Below are 8,764 nucleotides of genomic sequence, written 5' to 3'. Positions count from 1 at the left end.
ACTTGGATGAGGAAATATACATGAAACAACCGGAAGGGTTTTTGATGCCTGAAAATGAATAAAAAGTGTGCAAGTTAAAGAAATCTTTATATGGTTTGAAACAAGCACTAAAACAATGGCATAAAAAGTTTGATGATGTTGTCTTGTCTAATGATTTTGCATTAAACCAAGCTGACAAGCGTTTATATAGCAAATTTGATACTTCTGGTAAAGGAGTCATGATTTGTTTATATATGGATGATATGTTGATTTTTGGTACTGATTTAGAAGAAGTTGATAAAACCAAGAAATTCTTATCATCTAGTTTTGAAATGAAAGACCTAGGGGAGCTGAGGTAATTCTTGGTATAATAATTAAACAAGGAAACAATGGGATTTCAATTTCTCAATCTCATTACATTGAGAAGATATTAAAAAAGTTTAGCTTTGAGAACTGTTCTCCTGTTAGCACTCCTATAGATCATAGTCTCAAGCTTCTACCTAATAAAGGATCTCCAGTCTCTCAACTTGAATATTCTAGGGATATTAGCTGTCTAATGTATGCCATGATTAGTATTAGGCCTGATGTAGCATATGTTGTGGGAAGGCTTAGTAGATATACTGGTAATCCTAGTACACATCACTAGCAAACTTTGAGTGGACCATGAACTATGGTTTAACCTATAGTGGACATCCTTCTATTTTGGAAGGTTATTCAGATGCCAGTTGGATTAACAACTTAGAGGATCACTCCTCTACTAGTGGTTGGGTGTTTCTTCTTGGAGGAGGTGTCAATTCTTAGGCATCCAAGAAACAGACTTGTATTACTAACTCAACCATGGAATCAGACGTTGTTGCATTGTCTGCTGCTCGTAAAGAAGCTGAGTGGATAAGGACTTTGATTTATGAAATTCCATTATGGCCTAAACCGATATCTGCCATTTCTCTCATATGTGATATTGTTGTAACCTTAGCTAAGGATTATAGTCAAGTGTACAATGGAAAGTCAAGACATTTAGGTGTTATAAATAGCATGATTCGTGAGCTCATCATGATTGGTGTGAAATTTGTGGACTTTGTAAGAACTCAGTTGAATTTAGCCGATCATCTAACCAAAGGGTTAGCAAGAGATCTTGTAGGGACGGGTTTAAAGTCCACATAAAATATTTTATATTGAGATACCTAATTCCCATCTGATGCAACATTAGATGTTGAATTCAATGTGGAAACCTTGATATTTGAATACTGGAACACATTTTTATTATCATCCCAAGGTATGTGTTCAGTATTGCAAGTTAAGGAGGTTGAAATTTTATTTCATGATAGTTCTTTGAAAAATTGCATTTGCAGGTGCAAGAACAAAAGAACTACATATATAAGCATGAAGTTTAGCTGCTTCAAGAAGTTGGGACTTGGCTTTGATATGCTTATTGAAGGATGAGACACAAACTAGTAAAATATAGTGTTAAGTTAGAACTTTGAGGATGAAAAATTGTTATATATATATATTATCTTCATGTATTCACTTAGAATAGAAAGCGTTCAATCCTTAGTGACACCCTAATATTCGAATATTTTGAATGAATAATACATTAATGTGAAATTCAATCGTCACGATATTTCATTTATGCATCATTTTGTTGTTGTTATGATTTTATTTTCAGTTAATCAATATTACACTTAAATGCGGGAGGTTTGTTGGTGATTTTATATCACTAATATTATTTAAGTGTAATGGGATTAATTTGTTTATTAATGTCACTTTGACAATTATCGAACAAATTAGTATGGTGCGGAGTGCACATTTGTTTGATTTTTTCATTGTTGAAAGTATAGTGCTATTTAGGGGCGAAGCCCCTAAACTAACGGGGTCCGGGGGCAGTGCCCCTAGGAGCGGGGTCCAAAGGGCGACAGCCCCTGGCGGGGTAATATGACCATGTTTTATGTTAGTTTGTCACAGGAAGTTGTTTTCCTGTAACTACCATAAGGCAGTTTTAAGACAAGAAGTTAGTTTCTGTTATATAATCAATTTCGGATTCATTTTGGATATAGATTTCATAACATCTTCTTCATCCTCCATTTTAGAAAAACATTGAGTTTCATTCGATTAAAGATTTTGAGTGTACCCTCGAGATGCTTTAATCTGAAAGTGTTTCACAATTCTCACTGATCCAAGTATATCTATATCCTGATTTTCTAACAAGCTCTAACCACACTAATGTAACTTCCAAGAGCTCCTCTTTCTTCAAGATCAGCAAAAACACTCTCAAATATCACTTCCAAGCTCAAACATTCAAATGGAAATTAGAGTTTTGTTCTCAAGGTTTGGAGAGGTGAAGGTTGGTCATAAGAAGGTCCATGAGAAACTTAAGGTGTTTAAATAGGGCACATACCCTAAAAATTAGGGTTTGCCCCAGGTGACCGTACACCCTGCATTCGTGAAAAAGCTATCGAGCCAGTATGCCCAGCATATTAGGCTAGGGACCAAAATGAAAGTGTTTTAAGGTTAAGGGAAAAAAGGAAAAATACTTGAAATGCAAATGTTACAATTCTCCCCCACTTGAATCAGACTTCTTCCTCGAAATGCGTCGTTGCAAACAACTCCGAATAATGCTCCCTCATCTCGATCTCGGGCTCCCATGTCCATTATGAACCCTTACGGTGCTACCACTGCACCTTTACCAGATCCACCGACTTGTTCCGCAGAGCATTTGTCTTCCTATCAAGGATGGCAATCAATCTCTCTATATAATTCATGAGATCATCCACCTGAATATCCTCCAATGGAACGATCGTAGAATCATCAACCAAACATTTCCGCAGCTGAGAGACGTGTAACGTGTTATGGATCTGATTAAGCTCCTCAGGTAGATCCAAGCGCTAAGTAACCCTACCACCCGGGCCAAAACCCTAAAAGGATTGATATACTTATGCCCAACTTGCCCCTTTTCCTGAATTAGATGACACCATTCCAAGGTAACACCTTCATGAGAACCATATCCACAACCTAGAACTCTATATCTAATCAGTACTTGTCGACATAGCTCTTCTGCTGACTCTGTGATATATGAAGTATACCCCAAACCTGCTGAATCAACCCAGTACTCTTGAGTACCACCTCAGTATTCCCCATGACTCCCTGACCAACCTCACCCTAACATGTCGGGGTCCTGCACTTCCTCCCATAGAGCGTCTCAACAGGAGGTCGATCAATGCTGGTATGATAACTTTTGTTATACGAAAACTCAGCCAAAGGGAGATACATATCTCAACTCCCACCGAAATCCAATACACATGCCCAAAGCATATCCTACAAGCTCTGGATAGTCCGCTAACTTTGTTCATCAGTCTACAGGTGGAAAGTTGTGTTGAAATGTAGATGATTACCCATCTCCTCATGAAACCACTTCCAGAACCTGGAAGTAAATCGGGTATCCCTCTCTGAAACTACTGAAACTGGCCCCATGTCGTGCCACAACCTCCCTGATGTAAATGTCGGCCAACTTCAACGCATAGATACTCTCCTGCATCGGTATAAAATGTGCACTCTTGGTTAATCGATCCACAATGACCCATATCAAACTCACTCTGCGCATTGTCTATGGCAACTTGATGGCTAAATCCATAGTAATCTCTTCCCATTTCTAGATTGGAATGTCTAATGGTTGCGACTTTTCGTGATGTCGCTGATGCTCAGCCTTGACTTTCCTGCAAGTCAAGCACTTCTCTACATAATAAGCCACATCTCGCTTCATGCATGGCTACCAATAGTTGAGTTGGAGATCCCTGTACATCTTTGTTGCTCTGGGATGAATAGAGAACCTCAACTTGTGAGCCTCCTCCATCAAAACCTGGCACACACCACCCAAAGACGGAACCCACACCCTCTTATGAAGGGTCAATAACCACTGGCTATCATAATCGAAGGAATCCACCCGACCTACTATGTGCTCACTCTTCATGTGCTCTTTCTTCATAGCCTCAACCTGAGCCTCTCAGATCTGATCTAAAAGTGGAGTAATCATCGTCATCCTCAAACACATATCCATGATCGGAACCGCGAACGCCTTGAGCCTGAGAGCATTGGCCACCATGTTGGCCTTCCCCGGGTGATAAAGGATCTCACAATCATAATCCTTCACCACATCCAACCATCTACTATGTCTCATGTTCAGATTCGACTGATCCATCAAATACCTCAGGCTCTTGTGATCCATGTAGATAGTACAGTGGACCCCATAGAGGTAATATCACCAAATCTTGAGGGAAAACACCACAACCCCTAACTTCAAATCACGTGTACGATAATTCACCTCATGATGCTTTAGCTGCCTCAAAGTGTAAGCAATCACATGACACCATTGCATAAACACTACTCCCAAACCTGTGATCGATGCATCACAATATACCACAAAACCCTCAAAACCCTCCCGCATGTTCAGAATCGGAGCCTTGCATAATCGCTACCCCATAGTCTCAGATGTTGCCTGCTGCTCAGGCCTCCAATGAAACGTGACGTTCTTCTTCGTCAACCGAGTCAGAGGCACCGGTATGTTGGAGAAATCTTGAATGAATCTCCGATAGTAAACTGCTAATCCAAGGAGACTCCAAATCTCGGATGGACACCTTGGAACCTCCCACCTGATCACCTCCTAGACCTTTCACGGATCAACCATAATGCCATTCTAGTTGACAAGGTGCCCTAGAAACTGCACCTCACGCAACTAGAACTCACACTTGGAGAACATCGTATACAGTCTCTCCCTCCTCATAGTCTCCAATACCTCCCTTAGATGCTCCTCATGCAGCTCCTGGGTCTTGGAATAGACCATGATGTCATCAATAAACACAATCATAGACCAATCAAACATAGGTTTGCAGACGTGACTCATGAGATCCATGAATGCGGTTGGAGCATTGGTGAGCCCGAAGGGCATCACGGCGAACTCGTAATGACCATAACGAGTCTAGAAGGTCGTCTTCTATGTATCCTCCTCTCTCACCCTCATCTGATGATAACCCTAATGCAGATCAATCTTGTAAAACCAAGATCCACCCAGGAGTTGATCAAATAAATGGTCAATCATCGGGAGTGGATAACAGTTCTTCACCGTTAGATTATTCAACCCCCGGTAGTCAATACACATCCGATGCGACCCATCCTTCTTCTTTGCAAATAAGATCGGTGCTCCCCATGGTGAACTACTCAGCCGGATAAATTCCTTTTCTAACAACTCTTGCAGCTGTATAGAGAACTCTTGCATCTCTGGAGGTGCTAACTGATAAGGTCTCTTGGTTATCGGAGCCGCACTGGGGACCAAGTCAATCTGAAACTCCACTTGCCTCTCCAGAGGTACTCTAGGAAAATCCTCCGGGAACACATCCGGGTAGTCTCAAACAATCATAACATCATCCACAGTCGCCTTACACTTCTCTTTATTATCCATCACATAGGCCACAAATCCAGAACAACCTTGTTGGAGATAGCGCCTGGCCCTAGCTGTTAAACATAAAATCGGCCCGCGCTGAACACCCTCTCCCTGAATCACCAACTCTCCCCTACTTGGGGTCCGGATATACACCAATTGTTGCTCACAATCAATCATTGCCATATTGGGGCTCAGCCAATCCATCCCTACAATAACCTTTCCCCATGCAAGGGAATAAGAACCAAATCAATCGGATTCCACTCACTGAACAACTACAAAACACAACCCCGATGAACCCTAGATACTCGCACAGGACGATCATCAACAATATCAACTTCTAATGGATAATCCAGCTCCCATGGGCAAACCTGTTGCTGAGTGCAAGAGATACAAATGATCGGGTAGCCCCCGAATCAAACAAGAGTGGAGATATCGTTCACATGGAACGACCCTAAAACAAATCACAAAATATAAGTAGGAAAATTAACATAAATAAATAGATAAGGAGAAGATACATACCCATCACCACATCAGGTGTTGCATGAGCCTCCTCGGTTGTCAGTTGAAAATCCCTGCTCCTCACAACAGGCACATCGGCCTTGCCTTGGCGGCCATCTGTGATCCTCAAAGTCACTGGAGTGGGCATTGCAACTGGTCCTAACGCCGCTAGACTCAGACAATCGGCCTTTTTATGGCCCCTCTGATTCCAATGGAAGCAAATCAGACTTGATCCCTGGGTAGTGGTTGTGTAATACCAATTAAAGTGTTAAATATTGTCACAGTAATAGCAACCTGAACCACCACCCCTGCAAGCTCTATCGTGCGTCTTGTCGCACTTGCCACAGTGGTCCTAGCACTGCTGGCTTCTCGATCTCGAATCAAAAAAATTAGGTCTCTTGCCCATCCCCTCTAAACTCTGAACCTGACCCGACTTCCTCTGCTTCTCCATCTCCAAGTCAATCTCCCTCTCTCTGGCTCACGCTATCATATCATCCAGTTTCTTGCAACTGGATCGGCTCACAAACTGCCTAATATCGCTCCTCAACATCTCATGGTATCTCTCATTCTTCATATCCTAATCCGCCATATACTGCGGAACCAATAACGCCCCCTCACAGAACATAGAAGTGATCTCTTCCACCGTCTCAATAGTCTGGCGAAGGTCCTGAAACTCCCTCGCCAACTGTTGGACCTCAATCACAGGTGCAAACTCATCCCAAAACCTCAACACAAAATCCTCCCAAGTCATCGACTTAACCATTTCGCCTCCCAAGGCATGTCCAATCTCTTCCCACTATTCTCGAGCTTTTTCTTTCATAAGACATGATGCAAGTCTGAACTTCGCCCCTTCGGGGAAACCACTAATATAAAAGGCTTTCGTGACATTCTCTAACCAACGCATGCTCACAATCGGGTCCTTCTTCCCGAATAACTCTGGAGCCCCCACATGCCTGGAACTCACGAAAAGTTAAAGTGCGAGCTCCCATCATTGCCACCATATCAGAATGAAAAGCGCTCAAGCACTCATCTAGAAACTCCAGAATACCCACCTTAACTGTGCCAAAGATCACAAGAGTCTGCTCAAGAATGATGCGGGTAATCTCTGCTGAAATAAACTCCTACATCGGATCATCCATAAACCCGGCTCCAGAGCCCAAACCTGAACTATCATCGGCACCAGAGCCGCTACCAGTACCTCCTCAAGTGAGCACCATACTAAAAATAAACCATATAAACCATCAGAATATACTCAAAGAATCCCACATTCTACAAACTTCCTGGTATCATCGTGAATTTCCTTGACGCGAGTACGGATCCTCTGCTTTCAGTAGTACGGTCCCATACTACCTTCCACATCTATCCGTACTTTCCTCAAGTATCACTTCAAATCCTCCAAGTCACTCCCTTATCAATCCAAATAAGCCTTAACAAGACAAGGCTCTCAACACCAAATCTCCTCCTAGGTTTTCTAGGGTAACCACCACACCACTCTCTACCATCAGTTGCTGAAACAACTCCCCCAACACCCTGTAACTAAGTCACGAATACAATTACATATCACTGGCACCAGATAATTCTTCGAATGAAAGGTCTCAAGCTACAACGATTGGATTCAAATAAGAGTTGCACAATAGATTTAAAACCTAACCTTCGAAATTTATCTAGTCTTAACTGAGGTCCAACCCAATGGCACCAAAAGCCTAATATGGCCCAAATTCCTAAATGATATGCAAAAGCTCATTATGAGCCCAAATCCTAACAATGGCCCACAGTAAGAAAGACTAAAGACCCAACAAGGCCCAAAACCCTAATTGTCCAATTGTGGCCCAAATCACAAAAGTAAACGAAAGTAAAAAGCTGTTGAGTACGCACTGCGTACACCACCCTTCACCAATACGCGTTGCATACAAGCTGGGTACGCTCAACGTACTCTACAGCAAGCCCAACTTTCCATTAAGTGCTTAATTGGTTAAGCCACTAAGTCCACTTCTCAGATCTGATCCTAAATTATGTCTTAACACATAGAGTTGGCAACTTTACTCCTTTTCATGTCTTAATGGGACCCAATACTTGATTTTGACCAATAAAAATCATAATAAGAACCCTAACTCATGCATGGTCCAATATAACACATGAAGATTGCATTTTTATGCATAAGGGGCCTAAAAAATGCTAAGATCTACCATCACTATCTTCTGGAGTAGATCATGCTCTCAAGTATGACTTAAAGGACCATAAAAAGCATAAAAAAAGCCCTAACTAGATCTAACATAATGAACCATCAAGTTAAGAGCTTTATACCTCCAAAAGGTTTCCAATCTGGTGATGATTCTGGATCCACAAACTCTAACCATACCAATGCAAGGTCCTCTTCCTTCAAGATCACCAAAAACACTCTCACTTCCAAGCTCAAAACACTCAAATGGAAATTAGGGTTTCGTTCTCATGGTTTTCAGAGGTGAAGTTTGGTCATAAGAAGGTTCAAGAGCAACTTAAGGTGATTAAATAGGGCACAACCCCAAAAAATTAGGGTTTACCCCAGGTGACCGTACGTCCTGTGTACTTCAACGTATGCCCCACGTACGCGAGTGCCTCCATGACCAAGTTATCGAGCCAGTACGCCTAGCATACTCGGCTAGGGACAAAAATGCTAGAGTTTTAAGGCTAAGGGCAAAAAGAAAAAATACTTGAAATGCAAATGTTATAAAATGATATTTTACAAAGGTGAAAGCTATGTTATCAATAGCGCACTATAGTGGTGCTATAGTAGCGTTATAGCGTTTTGCGGTATTATTGAGCCACTATTTGAAATAGTGTTTTTGAATAGTCGTGGCGCTATTATTGGCGCTATTGACC

The sequence above is a fragment of the Lactuca saligna genome, chromosome 6 (assembly GCF_052625555.1).
Source record: "Lactuca saligna cultivar CGN05327 chromosome 6, ASM5262555v1, whole genome shotgun sequence".
NCBI classification, from domain to species: domain Eukaryota; kingdom Viridiplantae; phylum Streptophyta; class Magnoliopsida; order Asterales; family Asteraceae; genus Lactuca; species Lactuca saligna.
The sequence above is the reverse complement of the archived record's forward strand: the minus strand, read 5'-3'. Positions refer to the sequence as shown.